This window comes from Tachyglossus aculeatus, chromosome 23 (assembly GCF_015852505.1).
Source record: "Tachyglossus aculeatus isolate mTacAcu1 chromosome 23, mTacAcu1.pri, whole genome shotgun sequence".
Lineage (NCBI taxonomy): Eukaryota > Metazoa > Chordata > Mammalia > Monotremata > Tachyglossidae > Tachyglossus > Tachyglossus aculeatus.
The window spans coordinates 11,976,683-11,998,786 of NC_052088.1; the positions used below are offsets into that span (position 1 = coordinate 11,976,683).

General features: G+C 48.2%; 1 pseudogene; it reads right to left on the reverse strand.

The window, feature by feature from the left end:
• Positions 1-22,104, reverse strand: part of LOC119944563 — a 23,990-nt pseudogene continuing 1,886 nt past the window's right edge.

The following is a 22,104-nucleotide window of genomic DNA, read 5'->3' on the forward strand; positions in this document are numbered from 1 at the left end:
CTACCACTCTCTTATTGGGGAGCCCCTTTTGTGGACCCCAGGAACCACAAAGTTACAAACCATCACCTCCTTCCCCTTGGTCTTCACCCACCAAGGGCAGGAGAGCTCTGGGAGCATGAGAATCCTGGGGCATCAGCTACAGGTGGAAAGTCAACAGAAAGCAATCAATCAATTGCTCAGTCAGTGGTATTGATTGAGGGCTTACTAGGTGCACATTACTGTACTAAATGCTTGGGAGAGTACAAGGAAGTAAAAGATATAAATCAATCAGTGTCATTTATTGAACATTTTCTGTGTGCAGAGCACTATACTAAGCACTTGGAAGAGTACAATAGCATGAGTTGGCATGATCTTGTACTCAGGAAGGAAGACAAACACAAAATACGTGAAAAAGTGCTTAAACAGCAGAGTGCAGCTTGAGAAGCAACTCGGACCTGAGAGTCAGAGGAACTGGGTTCTTATCCCAGCTCCACTAGTTGTCAGCTCTGTGACTCTGGGAAAGTCACTTCACTGGGCCTCAGTTACCTCATCTGTAGAGATGTGAGACCACTGTGGGATATGGACTGTGTTCCACCCGATTAGCCCAGGCTTTGGAGTCAGAAGTCATGGTTTCAAATCCCAGCTCTGCGACTTTGGGCAAGTCACTTAACTTCTCTGCGTCTCAGTTACCTCATCTGTAAAATGGGGGATTAAGACTGTGAGCCCCCCGTGGGACAACCTGATCACCTTGTAACCTCCCCAGTGCTTAGAACAGTGCTTTGCACATAGTAAGCACTTAATAAATGCCATCATCACCATCATAAAAGCCATATGTATAAAATTGCTATGATAATAATAATAATAATAATGATGGCATTTATTAAGCACTTACTATGTGCAAAGCACTGTTCTAAGCACTGGGGAGGTTACAAAGTGATCAGGTTGTCCCCCGGGGGGCTCACAGTCTTCATCCCCATTTTCCAGATGAGGGAACTGAGGCCCAGAGAAGTGAAGTGACTTGCCCAAAGTCACACAGCTGACAATCGGCAGAGCCGGAATTTGAACCCAGGACCTCGGACTCCAAAGCCCAGGCTCTTTCCCACTGAGCCACGAGGGGGTAGTGGAGAAGAAAGTTAATTATGAAAAGCCTCTTAGAGGAGAAGGGATTCAGGAGGGGATTGAAGACGGAGAGCTGTAGTCTGGTAGATTTGAGGTGGGAGAAAGTTCCAGGAAGGAGGAAAGATTTGAACCTGGGGTTGAGGGAGGACAGTTGGGAACAAGGCACAAAAAGACTGTGAGCTTTAGAGGGATGAAGAGGGTGAGCTGGGGTATAGTGGGAGAAGAGAGGGTGCCTCTGTGCCCTCACCTCCCCCTTGTTCCCTAAACCATAAGCCTCTTGTGGCAGGGAATATGTCTACCAAATCTGTTGAACTGCATTCCCTCAAACACTTAATAAAGTGCTGTGCACATTGCAAGCACTCAAAAAATACCACTGACTGATTGCCTTCTAATAATAATAATGATGATGGCACTTATTAAGTGCTTACTATGTGCAAAGCACTGTTCTAAGCGATGGGGAGGTTACAAGGTGATCACATTTTCCCACAGGGGGCTCACAGTCTCCATCCCCATTTTATAGATGAGGTAACTGAGGCACAGAGAAGTTAAGTGACTTGCCCAAAGTCACACAGCTGACAATTGGTGGAGCCAGGATTTGAACCCGTGACCTCCGACTCCAAAGCCCGTGTTCTTTCCACTGAGCCACACGGCAGGGAGGAAGTTTGACTTGGCATGAAGATTCTTGGACAACCCATACGAGAAAATCTGAAATTACAAAACTGAAATGTCTATTTGATGTGGGTGAGACTGGAAATTGGGGGTTCTCAAAACCTTAAAAGATTTACAGAACGCAGATTGAGTGAAACTGTTAAGCCCCTGCCTGCCTCCAGTTCGACAGGAAACTCACTGAGAGCAGGGAATCACACCTCTAATTCCATTATAGATTCCCAAGCAGAAATCCTGAAAAATGGCTAAGGTGATGGGTAAAGCCCTCAGTGGCTACTAAGGCAGCCGTCTGCTGTGTTATGGTGCTACAGCACAGCACTGGAACTAGTTACAGTCACTTTGGCTGCAAAGGGAGCCTGCCTGTAAAAAACCTTTGTGTAGCCTTCACGGTGTACTGCACACTGTCCACCTACTTACTTGTTCCACTCTGCGCATGATTGACAGGGCGAGAAAGCACATCTGCTACTGTGCAAACCACTATCACCTATAATCAAATCCTTTGGAAAGTCTTAATGGAGAGACCCATCCATCCTTGTTGACAGGGAGTTCCATCTCCAATTCAAGTCATCTTCATCATGCTGCCAAACACCTAAAACTGTGTTCTGCAAACTGGAGGATAAAGAACAGTATGGATCCTTATTAATACTGAGCCCCCTTTTTCCTCTCCTCCTCCCCATCCCCCCCACCCTACCTCCTTCCCCTCCCCACAGCACCTGTATATGTTTGTACAGATTTATTACTCTATTTATTTTACTTATACTTATTTACTATTCTATTTATTTTGTTAATGATGTGCATCTAGCTTTACTTCTATTCATCCTGATGACTTGACACCTGTCCACATGTTTTGTTTTGTTGTCTGTCTCCCCCTTCTAGACTGTGAGCCCGCTGTTGGGTAGGGACCGTCTCTATATGTTGCCAACTTGTACTTCCCAAGCGCTTAGTCCAGTGCTCTGCACACAGTAAGTGCTCAATAAATACAGCTGAATGAATGAATGAATATTGCACCCCAATAGTGAATCTGGCAGAGGCTGGAACAGCCTTATCATGGTCCCATTCTTCTCTTCCCTCACTGTGCTTCCCCCCAGCCCCCCATTGCTGGGGTGAAGATCTATCCCACTGGCGTGGGGAAGGTAGAAGCCGGGGCTGCAGCTTAGTACAGTGATCTGCACACAGTAAGCGCTCAATAAATCCGATTGATGCAGCGATTGTTACAACAGGCATACGGTTGGGGTTGTTGCCCTTGGAGCAAACACTCTAGGTAATGACACAGAAACTGAGTTTGATATTCTGGGCGATAAAAAGGGAAAACTAGACCAGAGCTGAATGCTTAAACTCTGTTTGATATTCAGCCTTCAATATACACAAGGTCCCAAAGCTTCTCTGAAGCCTTGGGCAACAAATCCACACCCCCAACAACCACCTTCTTCTCCAGGGCAGACAATTTTTCCAGCAATGACTGATGTTCCTGTTGGGCTTTAAGCAGATCTTTCTCCCGTCTCTCCAGCTCATCTTTAACTCCACAGGCAAAGCACTGAGTTAGTACTCACAGGTCATGTAGGGTTGCCGGTCCTTCAGCCCAGAGCCCGGGCATGACTTAGCAGAAAGAAAGCGAGCAGGTGCTTCTTCTCTTACATTTAAAGTCTTGGTCCCACTTGTTGATTGGCCCTCAATCCCAGAGGCTTCTGGGAAATGTAGTTTCCATTCATTCATTCATTCATTCATTCAATCGTATTTACTGAGCGCTTACTGGGTGCAGAGCACTGTACTAAGCGCTTGGGAAGTACAAGTTGGCAACATATAGAGACGGTCCCTACCCAACAGTGGGCTCACAGTCTAGAAGGGGGAGACAGAGAACAAAACAAAACATATTAACAAAATAAAATAAATAGAAGAAATATGTACAAATAAAATAAATAAATAGAGTAATAAATATGTACAAATATATACATATATGCAGGTGCTGTGGGGAGGGGATGAAGGTAAGGCGGGGGGGATTGGGGAGGGGGAGGAGAGGGAGAGGAAGGAGGGGGCTCAGTCTGGGAAGGCCTCCTGGAGGAGGTGAGCTTTTAGTAGGGCGTTGGGAATGAAGTTGTCTATGATAAGCATCTGGAGTCTCAGTTCCTTGCTGAGCTGTCGGATGTTCTCCAGGAGGCCTTCAATTTCTCGCTGATGTTTTTGCTGGAGATCTGCCATCTCTGACTTTGCAGCCATTAGCATCGTCCACACATTCTTTAATTTCTTGGTCTTGCCCTGAGCTTCCTCTTGCAGACTGGTGTATTTCTCTTCGATATCCAAACATTCTTGCTCTTTTTCTTCCGGCTCTCTGCGAAGTGGCTCTGTTCTTTTCCGCCTTTCCTCCAGCTCCACATTGGATTCTTCCAGAAGTTACTCTTGCCCCTCAGCCTTGGGCAACAAATCCACACCCCCAACAACCACCTTCTTCTCCAGGGCAGACAATTTTTCCAGCAATGACTGATGTTCCTGTTGGGCTTTAAGCAGATCTTTCTCCCGTCTCTCCAGCTCAGCTCTTCCTTTGTTCCTTTCTTCTTCTTCCATGTCGAGTTTGGTTTCAGGGGCCTTCCTCTCCTCATCGATCTTAGCTTGCATCTCCACCATCTTGTCTGGGGAAACCTTCTTTTTACCTGTTTGATCCCTTTGTTTCTTCTGCTTTTCTCCATCTTCCCCAACATCCCCCTCCTCGTCTTCCTCATCTGATCCACTAATTATCGGAGCCTGAGATTTCTTCACCTTCTTCAAGCAGCAGATGCTACAAGGACAAGCTTCCTACTCCTTTAAACCCTTTGCTGCCAGTTCTGTCTACAGTAGGGGTCTGGACAATTCAATCAACCAGGCCCTGCCCCCACTGGTGAAGCTCCTAAGTCTCCAGAATTCTGGAATTGGGGCTTGGAGCATGGGTAATGGGTGACTTGGGTGCTCCCAGAAAATATGCTGGCACCCTGGAACAATGAACCCCAGGAATATGTGGAGTTTTAAGGCTTCGCCTCCCCTCCTCATCTTCCTCACAACCTAAAGGTCCATGGGGCACTTAGGCCACTGATGGGGAGGGAAGAATCATCTGGCCAGCAAAAGCCTACCAGTTCCTGCCCTCTGACTCTCTCAATTTTCCTCCTGTTTCCCATTTGCTCTACCACTCAGGATTTCAACTGACCAAGATCCCTCAGGGGACCTAGGCTGAATCTGTCTGAACTGCTGAGACACAGGCCTGGCTAACAGCTGAAGCACCCTTTTCAATCCTTGATGGGGTGGGGAAACATTCACCCTCCCAGAGCATACTAGTCCCTGGCTGGCTAGGGAGGGAGTAGGTTGATCCTGGCAAAAATGATTTTCAGTGTTTAAAGAATATAAGCAACAAGCCCCAGAAGAAGGAAATGAGAAAAGATGGAATTGAGGCTGCTTCTGCCTTACTGTTTACTAAATAATAACTGTGTCACCAAACACGTCCTATTGGGAATATCTTCATAGCCAAAATAGTTTGTGCAAGACTAACAACTCTTTTGCCACTCTCCATGTAGCAAGGTAGTGTGGCCTAGTGGATAACACGTGGTCTTGGGAGTTAGGAGACCTGAATTCTAACCCTAGCTCTGCCACTGGCCTACTGTGTGACTTAGGGCAGGTTCCATTATTACTCTGGACCTCCATTTCCTTATCTGTAAAACAGGGATAAAATACCTGCTATCCCTACCTATTTGATTGTGAGTCCCATATGCTACAATCATTGGTTGGTCTGATAAGTTTATAGTAGACCCATCGAAAGCACTTAATAATTACCATACTTCTAATTATCATCATTATTAGTCCCATCTCTAAAACAGAGAGGATGTATCAGACAAATCTCTCAGCAGTCTGAAAGAAGACTAATTAAAATGTCCTCTGAATAACGATTTTTCACTGTGAATGTGGGAGCAAAAAGGAAGCTGGGATTTTACGGTCCAGTTTCAGATAGCTAATGTGGGCCTGGGGAGGAGTATTGAAGAGTTAGGAAAGCCATATCCGGTTCCATGGAGCCTAAGCAGCATGGCTTAATGGATAGAGCATGGGCCTCGGAGTCAGAAGGACCTGAGTTGCAGTCCCGGCTCTGCCACACATCTGCTGTGTGACCTTGGACAAGTCACTTCACTTCTCTGTGCCTCAGTTACCTCATCTGTAAAATGGGGATAAGAGTGTGAGCCCCATGTGGGACAGGGACTTTGTCTAACCCTATTGACTTATATCTACCCCAGCACTTAGAATAGTGTTTGGCACATAGTAAGCACTTAACCAACACCATAATTATTAGTAGAAAGAGCACAAGACTGGGAGCCAGACGATCTGGGTTCTACTCCCAGATCTGTCCCTAAACTGCTATGTGACCCTTGGGCAAGTAGCTTAACTGCTAAAGTGCTCTCCTTACCGCCCTACCACTTAGATTGTGAGACCCTTGTGGAATAGAGACTGTGTCTGATTTGATTATCTTGAATCTATCCCAGGGCTTAGTATAGTGTGTTGGCAGCTAGTAAGCACTTAATAAATACCATTATTATTCTGGCCACAACCATTCATGGAAGTCTCTTTGTCAATAGCGTCTCTTTAAATACAGAGGACAGTTCAAATCATTTTGGGTCACAAGCATCATTCTGGGACTCATTTTGTTTCCACTGTGTAATCTGTCAGTCTCAATAAATCATTGTAAAAGAAATACTGCTGTGGGTCAAGTGAATTACCAGAATCTCTTTGGCTACTGACAGGGAGCCAGATCCAAGGTGGAAGATAGGGGTCCCCTTAGGTACCCCCCTCCTCTAGGAGGTGTTCCCTGATTATGCTTCTTCTTCCCCAATTGTATCCATCTAGAAGCAGCCCTTAGTCCTTTGTTTGCACAGCTTACTTTACCCTTACTTTGTTTTTTTTGTTTCTCCACCCAATACCTGCTGTGTGACCTTGGGCAAATCACTTCACTTCTCTGTGCCTCTGTTTCCTCATCTGTAAAATAGGGATTCAATACCTGTTCTCCCACCTACTTAGACTATGAGCCCCATGTGGGACCTTGTTGTACCTATCCCAGTGCTTAGTACAGTGCTTTGACACATAGTAAGTGTTTAACAAATACTACAATTATTATTATTATTTTCTATTTAGCATGCCATTCTTCAGCTATCAGCTGGTGTAGTGTTTCTTTTTCCTGCTCTACCTGTGAACAGCCTCTGTGAATCAGTCTTTCCCAAATCAGTGTGAGTTCCTCGAGGAGAGGGACTGGGTCTCTTACTTTTGTCATACTCTCCCAAGTATATAGTACAGTGTCCTGCCCTCAGTAGGTGCTCCATCAGCACAAATGACTGAAAAGCCTTTTCTTAGACCCACTTCCAGAGCCTTGGGTGACCCATCAGCTGGTCCAAATGCAGAAATTGAATCCAGCTATCTGGGGGTTCAACCAAGCCCTCAGTGAAGGGAGAAGGGTCTGGGGGCAAGAGATGGGCTTCGGGCTGGCTCAGGAGGAGCAGAGGGGAATGGGGTGACTTTTGGGTTAAGCTCTGGAGCAAAGACAGTGGCATTCAATCAGTGGATGATATTTCCTGAACACCTATTGAATGCAAAGTGCTGTACTAAGGGCTTTGGAGAAGGCAACAAAGCAAAACCCATGTTCCTTGCTTTCAAGAACCTTACACTCTAATACGGGAGACAGGCAGACCAGAATTACTTACCAATACTGGAAGCAGGAGGGAGAACAAGAATTGAAAGGGTAGAAGGGCAATGTATCAGCTTGAAATATCTGAGTAAATCAAATACATTTGATTTAAAAAAAATCAGAATTGAATGTACACGTACTGTACACGTAAATCCTGAGGGTGTATCTACATTACTTAGGGAGGGGGTGGCATTCCCTAGCACCAAAAAGGGCAAATCATAAGATCGAACTCCAACACTGCACATGGGGAGACAGTGCCAACTTGTGCTTTCCTCTCCCTCTGCCCGGCCTTGACATTCACACAGTGACTCCTATGCACTTATCTCTTCATAGATTTGTAATTGATGTGCTATCAATTCATTTATCAATTCATCTTTCGATAATATTTATTGAGTGCCCACTATGTGCAAAGCCCTGAAGTACTACTACTACTAATAGTAATGATGGCATTTATTAAGCACTTACTATGTGCAAAACACTGTTCTAAGTGCTGGGAAGGTTACCAGGTGATCAGGTTGTCCCATGTGGGGCTCACAGTCTTCATCCCCATTTTACAGATGAGGTAACTGAGGCACAGAGAAGTTAAGTGACTTGTCCAAAGTCACACAGCTGACAATTGGCAAAGCCGGGATTTGAACCCATGACCTCTGACTCCAAAGCCCGTGCTCTTTCCACTGAGCCACGCTGCTTCTCTAGTAGCAGTATTATTTTTAATGCTACTTGCTAAGCGCTTGCTATGGGCCAGGCACCGTACAAAGTGCTGGGGATACAAGCTTACCAGATTAGACACTGTCCCTGACCCAATCTAAACTGGAGGGAGAAGGATTTAATCTTTATTTTACATATGAGATAACCAGCAAAAAGAAGTTAAGTGATTTGCCCAGGGTCAAACAGCAGACAAGTGGCAGAGGTGGGATAAGAACTTAGGTCCTCTAACTCCCAGTCCCATGCTCTTTCCTCAAGACCACACTTCCCTTATTTATTAAGCATTCACTGTGTGTTGAGCACTGAACTAAATGCTTGGGGAGTTCAACAGAGTTAGTAAACATTATCGTCTAGACTGTAAGCCTGTTGTAGGCAGGGATTGTCTCTGTTGATTGCTGTACTGTACTTTCCAAGCACTCTGCACACAGTAAGCACTCAATAAATATGATTGAATTATCCCTGCCCTTACAGCCTGGTTGGGGAGGCAGACAGAAACTGAATATAAAGATAGGCACCTAAGTGCAGCAGAGGTGTGAGGGAACCCAAGAATTTAGGTGAGGCGGAAGTTTGGACTTTTGGTATTCGCTTCACCTTCAGCTCCACAGTACTTTTGTACATTATCTATAAATTATATATTATAAATTATGTATTTATTTAATGTCTTTCTTCCCCTCTAGACTGCTGTGGGCAGGGAACATGTCTAGCGACTCTGTTGTATCATACTGTCCCATGTACTTAGTACAGCGCTCTGCATACAGTAAGCATTAAATAAACATGATAGACATGTTCCCTGCCCACAACAAACTTACAGTCTGGAAGGGGAGACACACAATACATTTAAATCAATTATGGATATATACGTAAGTGATGTGAGATTGAGGGTGAGGTGAATACTGTATAACCAGAAGGATCCAAGTGTATAGAAAACACAGAGGGGACAGGGAATTGGGGAAGAAGGCCTTAATTGGGGAAGGCCTGTTGAGATGTTACCTTACGAAGGCTTTGAAGGTGGGGAGAGTGGTGGTCTGGCGTATATGGAGGGGGAGGGAGTTCCAGGCTAGAGGGAGGACATGGAAAAGGGGTCAGTGGCAAGATAGATGAAATAATAATAATGACAATTATTATGGTGTTTGTTAAGCGCTATGTGCCAAACACTGTTCTAAGTGCTGGGGTAGACACAAGGTAATCAGGGTGTCCCACGTGGGGTTCACAGTCTTAATCCTCATTTTACAGATGTGGTAACTGAGGCACAGAGAAGTTAAGTGACTTGCCCAAAGTCACAGAGCTGACAATTGGCAGAGCCTGGATTTGAACCCATGACCTCTGACTCCAAAGCCCGGGCTCTTTCCACTGAACCATGCTGCTTCTCCAAGTGGCAGAGCTGGGATTAGAAACCATGTCCTCTGATTTCCAAGCCTCTGCTCTTCCCTCTAAGCCACGCTGCTTCGTGTGGATAGATGGCTGGCACCCTGAAGCAAAAGAGGTCTGGCCATCTGGGGAGAGGCACTTCCAAGAGTCAAAGCTGGAGAAAAGAATTGCCATTCCTGCCTCTGCCCTCACTCTGTTTTGCTCCTATTTTTTCTGGGAGACTCTGGACTGAGAAAGAGAACCCAGTAGCATACACAACCTCAGAATCAGGCTTGCTTTCAGTTCAGCTTTCTCTGGGTGGTACATATTTGGTCTCTTTCCTTAGCGTTACGCAGTGTGGGATAGGGATTTCCTTATTTGTGTAGTGTCGGTTTGAGGGTTGTGTGAAACGCCCACCTGCCCCCCAAACCCTCCCACCTACCACCATCAAGAAAGGAAAAGTAGAGGCAGCCCAACCAGCTGGGGAGGATTAGAAGGCAGCAATGAAATAAATAGCTTTTGGGTTGCCTTTTCTGCCTCTTTAATGTTTAAAAAAAAAACGCTTTGTACTTTTCCAGGACAACTATTTTGGTAGTCAAGTTCCAGTTCCCCTTTAAACTCTCTGTTGCGGCTGTGCAGGGGTTGAGCGCTCAATAAATACGATTGATGATGAGTTTCTATAGGCAGCTGCCAAACTTCCAAACCATGGGCATTCCTGTAATGACAAGTACGCTGTAGCAGAGCCCCACTTAAAGGAAGCTACACTCATTAGTGTTCACCCCACGCCCGACACCACAGGAGTGCACACATCTGTTTCTTCGGACATTAGGCTTGGAGCTTCCAAAGGGCTCATCAGGTGGACTAAATTTTGCTGTGTTATAGCCAAAATGTGTAGCGAACACACCCATGGAAAATAAGATTGAGCTGTTTATTACAATCTGAGGTAGCCTTATTCCCTTATTGCCGTTATTTTATTTGGGTTTAAAAGCCTTCATCTTCACTACTTTACAGATGAGTATGCAAAATTAGAAGCTGGCATCCTTTTTCCTCATGGGCTTGCTCTCATTCCAGGAGGCAAAGTGAATAAAGTCTCCATTTGCCCACAATCACTCCTCATTGGTTACTAACTGGTTCATCCCCTTCCTGAAAGCTTCAAACTGTGAAAAGGGGGAGATAGGTGACCATGGAAAGAGTCCTTGGAACATTTTATGTGATTGCGATTTAAGATTTTTTTTATGGCATTTATTCAGCACTCACTGTGTGCATAAGCCCTGGAGTAGATACAAACTAGTCAGGTTGGATACAGTCCATTTCCCTCATGGGGCTCACAGTCTTCAGATGAGGTAATTGAGGCACAGGGAAGTTAAGTGATTTGGCCAAAGTCACACAGCAATCAGGTGGTGCTGCTGGCATTAGAACTCAGGCCCTCAGGCCTGTGCTCTTTCCACTAGGCCACACTGCTTCCCTGCAGCTTTTTGAGGGAATGGAATGTATGATGGGTGTACACTCCCAAACGTATTTACACCCATCTTCAGTACATATATAGATACATATGTACATTCACTTATTTTTTTTCTGATTCATTCTGCTGTTTCATATGGGGATATTTGCTCTGCTACCAATCCAATCCTTGTTCTTCCTCTTGGTCCCTCCTCTTTTCTATCTCCCTAATTAGATGAGCAGGGAATGTATATTTAACTTTTCTTGTACTTTCCCAAGTGCTTAAGTCTCGGCCACCAGTAGTTACTCAATAAAGACCATGGTTTGACTGATGGCTTGCTATGCAAGCAGTAGGCACTCAATAAATACTTAACCTCTCTGGGCCTCAGTTTTCTCATCTATAAAAGACAATCAGATCAGACACAGCCTCTGTCCCACTGGCCTGGAACTCCCTCTCCATTCATATCTGATAGACCATCACTCTCCCCACCTTCAAAGACTTATTAAAATCTCATCTCATCCAAGAGGCCTTCCTCTACTAGGCCCTTATTTCCCCTACTCTCTCTCCTACATCCCCTATGAACTTGGATTTGTACCTTTTAAGCACTTGATATTCACCCCAACCTCAGTGACTCAGTACTTACGTACATATCTGTAATTTACTCTAATGTCGGTCTCCCCCTCTAACTTGTAAGCTGCTGTGGACAGGGAACATATCGATCAACTCTGTTGTATTGTACTCTCTCCCAAGCTTTGCACACAGAACGACCTCATTAAAGACCATTGAATGAGAGTCAGGTGGATGGCAGATCTCTTAACCCAGTTTTACCCAGTTAAGGAAACTGAGGCCCAGAGAGGTTAAGTGACTTCTTGTCCAAGGTTGCACAGCAGGCTATTGGCAGAGCTGCGATTAGAACCCGGATCTCCTGACTCCATGCTCTTTCTACTACACTTCGGGGAGCTCCTCACAAAGTAAACTGGCTTGCCATGCCATTCCTATCGCTCCCAGGCCACAGAACTCCCAGAGCCAGCTCTTTTGGGGGTACAGACCACCCTCTGCCCTTCAGCTGGGCAGGGTCACCTCTGGGTCAATGCAAGTTTGCTCAGCACATTACCTGGAGATGGTCATTCTGTCCAAACTGGCCAAGTGACACCATGGGGTAGTAGAGCTGTGGCACCAGGTATCCTGAAAATAGGGTCAACTGAAGCCTGGGATAGATAGAGTGCAATAGTGACCCTGGTCAGATAGAAGGCACCTGGACCCTCTATCCTCAAGAACCTCCAGGGGTTGCCCATCCACCAAGCTCATGGGTTCTAATTCCAGCTCTGACACTTATCTGCTAAGTGTCCTTGGGCAGGTCACTTCACTTCTCTGTGTCTTAGTTAACTCATCTGTAAAGTGGGGATTGAGACTGTGAGCACCACATGGGACAGGGACAGTGCCCAACTCAATTTGCTTGTGTCCACCCCAGCACTGTGTACAGTGCCTGGCACATAGTAAGCACTGAACAAGTACCACCATTATTATTATTATCAAACAGAAACTCCTCACAATTGACTTTATATCACTCAATCACTGTGCCCCTTCCCACCTCACCTCCTTACTCTCCTACTACAATCCGGCCTGCACACTTCATTCCTCTGATACTAACCTTCTCACTGTACCTCGATCTCATCTATCTTTCCGCTGACCTCTCATCCTTGTCCTGCCTTTGGCCTGGAACGCCCTCCCTCCTCATATCCGACAGACAATTACTCTTCCCTCCTTCAAAGCCTTTTTGAAGGCACATCTCCTCCAGGAGGCCTTTCCTGATTAAGCCCTCTTTTCCTGTTCTTCAACTCCCTTCTGCATGACCCTGACTTGCTCCCTTTATTCATCACCCTCTGCCAGCCCCACAGCACTTATGCCCATAACTGTCATTTATTTATATTAATGTCTGTCTCCCCATCTAGACTGTAAGCTCATTGTGGGCAGGGAATGTGTCTGTTATGTTGTTATATTGTACTCTCCCAAGTGCTTAGTAAAGTGTTCTGCATACAGTAAGTGCTCGATAAATATGACTGACAGACAGACTGACTGCCCCTGTGTGAAGGAGCACCTGTGTCTAGCCCTGTAAATAATTCTAGTGGCAGAGCTTTAGTGCTCACTTCTGTAACCAAAGTCTGACTAGGATGCTTTGGGCTCCTCACTGGCTTCTTTTTGGAATGAGGTTTCTGGCTTCTCTCCCAGAGTTTTCACAATAACAAACAGTAGCAGGACATTTTTCCACCGGAAACCCTTCCTCTCCCTTCTCAGCTCCTAGTTGCATGCCCAGTAAAGGAAAGCCAATCCTGAAGACAGAGATACCACCCAATTCCCTGGCAAAGTAAGGGTTCTAGCTATTCCAGGCCATGCAATACTCCCAAGGACATGATCCACTGCCAAAGCCTCTTGGTCTGCACAAGTTCAATGTGCTCCTTTCCAACCCTACTGGGTGGAATTCCCACAAACCACTGAAATCCCAGCAAAACCCCTGACTGATTGTAGGGTACCACTGGGAAGAGTCTGGCTCTGGGAATCAGGCAACCTGGGGTCTAATCCCAGTAAAGAAATGCTTGCTGGAGCTGTGCCTTCGGGGGTGAAGGCTTCTGATTGAGAACCCAACTAACCAGCTAACCAGTAGGCTCGGCAAGAATTCTGACAAATAAGGGCAGCGAAGACCAAAATATCTAATAAAAATTAAAAAAACCCATCATCACCATAGTATTACTTGAGGGCCTGGCATTTTGCTAAATGTTAGGGTAGATACAAAATCATCAGATCGGCACAGTTCCTGTCCCATAATCTAAGAGGAAGGAATAACAGGCATCTTATCTCTATTTTACTTAGGAGGAATGGAATCAGAGAGGCTAAGTGACTTGTTCAACGTCACCCAGCAGGCCAGTTCACTCATTCATTCAATTGTATTTATTGAGCGCTTACTGTGTGCAGAGCACTGTACTAAGCACTTGGGAAGTACGAGCTGGGAACATATAGAGACAGTCCCTGCCCAACAGTGGCCTCACAGTCTAGAAGTGGGAGACAGAGAACAAAACAAAACAGGACAGAGCTGGGATCCAAACCAGAGTTTCGTGATCCCTGGATCCAAGCTACTAGGCAATGCTGCCTCCCTAGGCAACCACCTACTGGGTTCAGGTGCAAAAGTGCTGAACGCCTGCCCACCCATCTTCTCACATATTTTTTTAATTTTAATTTTTAATAGTATTTGTTAAGCACGTACTATGTGCCAGGCACTCTACTAAGCCCTGGGGTGTATGCAATCAAATCAGATTGGACACAGTCCCTGTTCTACATGGGGCTCACAGTCTCAGTAGTTGGGAGCACAGGTATTTCATTCCCATTTTACAGTTGAGGAAACTGAGGCACAGAGAAGTTAAGTGACTTTCTCAAGGTCCGTATAGCAACAAGCAATTGGCTGAGCCAGAATTAGAACCCGGGTCCTCTGACTCTTAGCCTTTGCTTTTTCCACTGTTTCCCCACTCACTGCACTCTGGCTCACCCTGCAGGAACATGACGGGCAGAGATGAGAGTTTACAAGCAAATTACTTGGGCAAATTACTTGGGCAAATTACTACCATTATAATCAATTCCCGGGCAAGTCACTTCACTTCTTTATGCCTCAGTTACCTCATCTATAAAATGAGGTTTAAGACTGTGAGCTCCATGCAGGACAGGGACTGTGTCCAACCCAATTTGCTTGTATCCACCCCAGTGCTTAGTACAGTGTCTGGCACATAGTAAATGCTTAACAAAGTCCACAGTTATTATTATTACTACATGGACTGTGTCCAAACTGATTATTTTTTAACTATGTCAGTGCTTTGTACAGTACCTGGCATATAGCAAGAGTTTAACAAATACCATTTTAAAAAAATCAATGGGATTTATTGATTGCCGGCTTTATGCAGAACACTGTACTAAGCATTGGAAAGAGTCCAACAATAGAATAGGAGGACTTGGCTCAGGGATCAATCAATCAATCGTATTTATTGAGCGCTTACTGTGTGCAGAGCACTGTACTAACAGCTTGGGAAGTACAAGTTGGCAACATATAGAGACAGTCCCTACCCAACAGTGGGCTCACAGTCTAAAAGGGATCAATCAAGTGTATTTATTGAGCACTTACTTTTTTTAAAAAAATGGTATTTGTTAAGCATTTACTATGTGTCAGACACTGTTGTAAGTGCTGAGGTAGGTACACAGTCCCTGGCCTGATCAGGGCTCACAGTCCTACTGTGTGCAGAGTACTCAATTAAGCCCTTGGGGAAATTCAATACAATAGTGTTGGTAGGTGGGCTCCCTGCCCACAAGAAGCATGCATTCTACAGGAGGCAACAGACATTAAAATAAATTACAGATAGGGGAAACAAAGGAATATAAGGACAAGAGAAGCAGTTTGGCCTATTGGGAAGGTCATGGGCCTGAGAGTCCAGACAACTGGATCCTAATCCCAGCTCTGTAATTTGCCTGCTGGGTAACTTTAAGCAAATCCCTTCACTTCCATGGACATTGTTCTCTCCCGCTTGGCCTTTTGAGGACCATGTGGTACAGGGTCTGTGTCCCACCATTACCTTGCACCTACCCCAGGTCTTAATACAGAGCTTGACACACAGTAAATACTTAACAAATATCATAATCATAATAATGTACATAAGTGTTGTGGGGGAGTCATTCATCCATTCATTCATTCAATCATATTTATTGAGCACTTACTGCGTGCAGAGCAGTGTACTAAGCGCTTGGGAAGTACAAGTTGGCAACATATAGAGGCGGTCCCTACCCAACATTCATTCATTCATTCAATCGTATTTATTGAGCGCTTACTGTGTGCAGAGCACTGTATTAAGCGCTTGGGAAGTACAAGTTTGCAACAGCGGGCTCACAGTCTAGAAGGGGGAGACAGACAACAAAACATATTAACAAAATAAAATAAATAGAATAAATATGTACAAGTAAAATAGAGTAACAAATATGTACAAACACATACACACATATACAGGTGCTGTGGGGAGGGGAAGGAGGTAAGGTGGTAGGGGGCGGGGAGGAGGAGGAGAGGGAGAGGAAGGAGGGGGCTCAGTCTGGAAAGGCCTCCTGGAGAAGGTGAGCTCTCAGTAGGACTCTCAGTAGAGCTCTCAGAGTCCATGGTTAGGTGTGGACTCAAGTGCCGAATGACTTCAGAAATGTTAATCAATCAACCAATCAATTGTATTTATTGAGAGCTTACTGTGTGCAGAGCACTGTACTAAGCACTTGGGAAGTACAAGTTGGCAACCTATAGAGACAGTCCCTACCCAACAGTGGGCTCACAGTCTAAAAGGGGGAGACAGAGAACAAAACCAAACATACTAACAAAATAAAATAAATAGAATAGATACGTACAAGTAAAATAAATAGAGTAGTAAATATGTACAAACATATATACATATATACAGGTGCTGTGGGGAAAGGAAGGAGGTAAGATGGGGGGATGGAGGGGGGGCGAGGGAGAGAGGAAGGAAGGGGCTCAGTCTGGGAAGGCCTCCTGGAGGAGGTGAGCTCTCAGTAGGGCCTTGAAGGGAGGAAGAGAACTAGCTTGGCGGATGTGGGGAGGGGGGGCATTCCAGACCAGGGGGTGTATGGCGGATGTGTAGCGGGTCAAAAGCGAGTCAAATTGAGGAGCTGGATGTTCCCCAATACTTCAGGTGCCAGATCCAATTTTTCTTCATCAAACCGAGTAACTATGCAGAAGCCATCAGGAGGCCAAAATGAAAGGGTTCTGCTGAAGCGGTAGCAAGCCGAGACTAGATGGCTCCACCTTCAGGCCTCCTAAAGATGATTTCTTCCTTTGTCATCGATAGGCATTGACTTCAAACGTTTGTCTGTGGGGTGTGATGAAACCAATCCAATAATCTGTTTTTAACGCACAACTCCTCTAAACTCCTTGTGGGCAGGGGTCACATCGACCAACTCTGTTGTAGTGTACCCTCCCGAGCATTTTGTACGGGGCTCTCCACAAAGCAAGCTAGCGCTCAGTACATACCAGAGATCAATCGATAACCATCGACAGATAAGCAGTATGGCATGGGGATAGGGCACAGACCTGGGAGTCACAGGTTTGCTGCCATTTGTCTGCTGCATGGGGACAGGGCACAGGCCTGGGAGTCACAAGGTTTGCTGCCATTTGCCTGCTGCATGGGGACAGGGCACGGGCCTGGGAGTCACAAGGTTTGCTGCCATTTGTCTGCTGCATGGGGACAGGGCACGGGCCTGGGAGTCACAAGGTTTGCTGCCATTTGTCTGCTGCATGGGGACAGAGCACGGGCCTGGGAGTCACAGGGTTTGCTGCCATTTGCCTGCTGCATGGGGACAGGGCACGGGCCTGGGAGTCACAAGGTTTGCTGCCATTTGCCTGCTGCATGGGGACAGGGCACGGGCCTGGGAGTCACAAGGTTTGCTGCCATTTGTCTGCTGCATGGGGACAGAGCACGGGCCTGGGAGTCACAGGGTTTGCTGCCATTTGCCTGCTGCATGGGGACAGGGCACGGGCCTGGGAGTCACAAGGTTTGCTGCCATTTGTCTGCTGCATGGGGATAGGGCACTGGCCTGGGAGTCAGAAGGATTGCTGCCATGTGTCTGCTGCAAGTGGGTAGGGCACGGGCCTGGGAGTCACAGGGTTTGCTGCCATTTGTCTGCTGCATAGGGTTAGGGCACGGGCCTGGGAGTCACAAGGTTTGCTGCCATTCGTCTGCTGCATGGGGACAGGGCACGGGCCTGGGTGTCACAAGGTTTGCTGCCATTTGTCTGCTGCATGGGGATAAGGCACGGGCCTGGGAGTCAGAAGGTTTGCTGCCATTTGTCTGCTGCATGGGGTTAGGGCACGGGCCTGGGAGTCAGAAGGTTTGCTGCCATTTGTCTGCTGCAGGACACGGGACTGGGAGTCACAAGGTTTGCTGCCATTTGTCTGCTGCATGGGGTTAGGGTACGGGCCTGGGAGTCACGAGATTTGCTGCATTTGTCTGCTGCATGGGGACAGGGTACGGGCCTGGGAGTCACGAGATATGCTGCCATTTGTCCGCTGCACGGGGTTAGGGCACAGGTCTGGGAGTCACAAGGTTTGCTGCCATTTCTCTGCTGCATGGATATAGGGCACAGGACAGGGAGTCACAAGCTTTGCTGCCATTTGTCTGCTGCATGGGGATAGGGCACGGGCCTGGGAGTCACAAGCTTTGCTGCCATTTGTCTGCCGTATCGGGATAGGGCACGGGCCTGGGAGTCACAAGGTTTGCTGCCATTGGTCTGCTGCGTGGGTATAGGGTACGGGCCTGGGAGTCAGAAGGTTTGCTGCCACGCGTCTGCTGAATGGGGTTAGGACACGGGCCTCAGAGTCACAAGGTTTGCTGCCATTTGTTTGTTGCATGGGGTTAGGGCACGGGCCTGGGAGTCACGAGATTTGCTGCCATTTGTCTGCTGCATGGGGTTAGGGCACGGGCCTGGGAGTCAGAAGGTTTGCTGCCATGTATCTGCTGCATGGGGTTAGGGCACGGGCCTGGGAGTCAGAAGGTTTGCTGCCATTTGTCTGCTGCATGGGGTTAGGGCACGGTCCTGGGAGTCAGAAGGTTTGCTGCCATTTGTCTGCTGCATGGGGTTAGGGCACGGGCCTGGGAGTCAGAAGGTTTGCTGCCATTTGTCTGCTGCATGGGATTAGGACACGGGCCTGGGAGTCACAAGGTTTGCTGCCATTTGTCTGCTGCCTGGGGATAGGACATGGGCCTGGGAGTCACAAGGTTTGCTGCCATTTGTCTGCTGCATAGGGACAGAGCACGGGCCTGGGAGTCAGAAGGTTTGCCGCCATTTGTCTGCCGCATGGGGATAGGGCATGGGCCTGGGAGTCACAAGGTTTGCTGCCATTTGTCTGTTGCATGGGGTTAGGGCACGGGCCTGGGAGTCACGAGATTTGCTGCCATTTGTCTGCTGCATGGGGATAGAACACGGGCCTGGGAGTCACAAGTTTTGCTGTCATTTGTCTGCTGCATGGGGACAGGGCACGGGCCTGGGAGTCACAAGGTTTGCTGCCATTTGTCTGCTGCATGGGGTTAGGACACGGGCCTGGGAGTCACAAGGTTTGCTGCCATTTGTCTGCTGCATGGGGACAGGGCACGGGCCTGGGAGTCACAAGGTTTGCTGCCATTTGTCTGCTGCATGGGGTTAGGACACGGGCCTGGGAGTCACAAGGTTTGCTGCCATTTGTCTGCTGCATGAGGATAGGGCACGGGCCTGGGAGTCACAAGGTTTGCTGCCATTTGTCTGCTGCATGGGGATAGGGCACGGGCCTGGGAGTCACAAGGTTTGCTACCATTTGTCTGCTGCATGGGGACAGGGCACGGGACTGGGAGTCACGAGATTTGCTGCCATTTGTCTGCTGCACGGGGACAGGGCACGGGCCTGGGAGTCACAAGGTTTGCTGCCATTTGTCTGCTGCATGAGGATAGGGCACGGGCCTGGGTGTCACAAGGTTTGCTGCCATTTGTCTGCTGCATGGGGATAGGGCACAGGCCTGGGAGTCACAAGGTTTGCTGCCATTTGTCTGCGGCATGGGGTTAGGACACGGGCCTGGGAGTCAGAAGGTTTGCTGCCATTTGTCTGCTGCATGGGGATAGGGCACGGGCCTGGGATTCACAAGGTTTGCTGCCATTTGTCTGCTGCATGGGGACAGGGCACAGGCCTGGGAGTCACAAGGTTTGCTGCCATTTGTCTGCTGCATGGGGATAGAGCAGGGGCCTGGGAGTCACAAGGTTTGCTGCCATTTGTCTGCTGCATGGGGTTAGGACCCGGGCCTGGTGTCACAAGGTTTGCTGCCATTTGTCTGCTGCATGGGTTTAGGACACAGGCCTGGGAGTCAGAAGGTTTGCTGCCATTTGTCAGCTGCATGAGGATAGGGCATGGGCCTAGGAGTCACAAGGTTTGCTGCCATTTGTCTGCTGCATGGGGTTAGGACACGGGCCTGGTGTCACAAGGTTTGCTGCCATTTGTCTGCTGCATGGGTTTAGGACACAGGCCTGGGAGTCAGAAGGCTTGCTGCCATTTGTCTGCGGCATGAGGATAGGGCATGGGCCTGGGAGTCACAAGGTTTGCTGCCATTTGTCTGCTGCATGGGGTTAGGACCCGGGCCTGGTGTCACAAGGTTTGCTGCCATTTGTCTGCTGCATGGGTTTAGGACACAGGCCTGGGAGTCACAAGGTTTGCTGCCATTTGTCTGCGGCATGGGGTAGGGCACGGGCCTGGGAGTCACGAGATTTGCTGCCATTTGTCTGCTGCATGGGGACAGAGCACGGGCCTGGGAGTCACAGGGTTTGCTGCCATTTGTCTGCTGCATGGGGATAGGGCATGGTCCTCAGAGTCAGAAGGTTTGCTGCCATTTGTCTGCTGCATGGGGACAGGGCACGGGCCTGGGAGTCACGAGATATGCTGCCATTTGTCTGCTGCATGTGGATAGGGCACGGGCCTGGGAGTCACAAGGTTTGCTGCCATTTGTCTGCTGCATGGGGACAGGGCACGGGCCTGGGAGTCACAAGGTTTGCTGCCATTTGTCTGCTGCATGGGGATAGGGCACAGGCCTGGGAGTCAGAAGGTTTGCTGCCATTTGTCTGCTGCATGGGGATAGGGCATGGGCCTGGGAGTCAGGAGGTTTACTGCCATTTGTCTGCTGCATGGGGATAGGGCACGGGCCTGGGAGTCACAAGGTTTGCTGCCATTTGTCTGCTGCCTGTCAATAGGGCACGGGCCTGGGAGTCACAAGTTTTGCTGACATTTGTCTGCTGCATGGGAATAGGGCACGGGCCTGGGAGTCAGGAGGTTTGCTGCCATTCGTCTGCTGCATGGGGTTAGGACACGGGCCTGGGAGTCAGAAGGTGTGCTGCCATTTGTCTGCTGCATGGGGATAGGGCACGGGCCTGGGAGTCACAAGGTTTGCTGCCATTTGTCTGCTGCATGGGGACAGGGCACAGGCCTGGGAGTCACAAGGTTTGCTGCCATTTGTCTGCTGCATGGGGATAGAGCAGAGGCCTGGGAGTCACAAGGTTTGCTGCCATTTGTCTGCTGCATGGGGTTAGGACCCGGGCCTGGTGTCACAAGGTTTGCTGCCATTTGTCTGCTGCATGGGTTTAGGACACAGGCCTGGGAGTCAGAAGGTTTGCTGCCATTTGTCTGCGGCATGGGGTAGGGCACGGGCCTGGGAGTCACGAGATTTGCTGCCATTTGTCTGCTGCATGGGGACAGGGCACGGGCCTGGGAGTCACAAAATTTGCTGCCATTTGTCTGCTGCATGGGGATAGGGCATGGTCCTCAGAGTCAGAAGGTTTGCTGCCATTTGTCTGCTGCATGTGGATAGGGCACGGGCCTGGGAGTCACAAGGTTTGCTGCCATTTGTCTGCTGCATGTGGATAGGGCACGGGCCTGGGAGTCACAAGGTTTGCTGCCATTTGTCTGCTGCATGGGGACAGGGCACGGGCCTGGGAGTCACAAGGTTTGCTGCCATTTGTCTGCTGCATGGGGTTAGGACACGGGCCTGGGAGTCACAAGGTTTGCTGCCATTTGTCAGTTGCATGAGGATAGGACATGGGCCTGGGAGTCACAAGGTTTGCTGCCATTTGTCTGCTGCATGGGGTTAGGACACGGGCCTGGGAGTCACAAGGTTTGCTGCCATTTGTCTGCTGCATGAACTCCTCACCCTGGGCTTCAAGGCTGTCCATCACCTCGCCCCCTCCTACCTCACCTCCCTTCTCTCCTTCTACAGCCCAGTCCGCACCCTCCGCTCTTCCACCGCTGATCTCCTCACCGTACCTCGCTCTCGCCTGTCCCGCCATCGACCCCCGGCCCACGTCATCCCCCGGGCCTGGAATGCCCTCCCTCTGCCCATCCGCCAAACTAGCTCTCTTCCTCCCTTCCAGGCCCTGCTGAGAGCTCACCTCCTCCAGGAGGCCTTCCCAGACTGAGCCCCTTCCTTCCTCTCCCCCTCGTCCCCCTCTCCATTCCCCCATCTTACCTCCTTCCCTTCCCCACAGCACCTGTATATATGTATATATGTTTGTACATATTTTTTACTCTATTTATTTATTTTATTTGTACATATCTATTCTATTTATTTTAT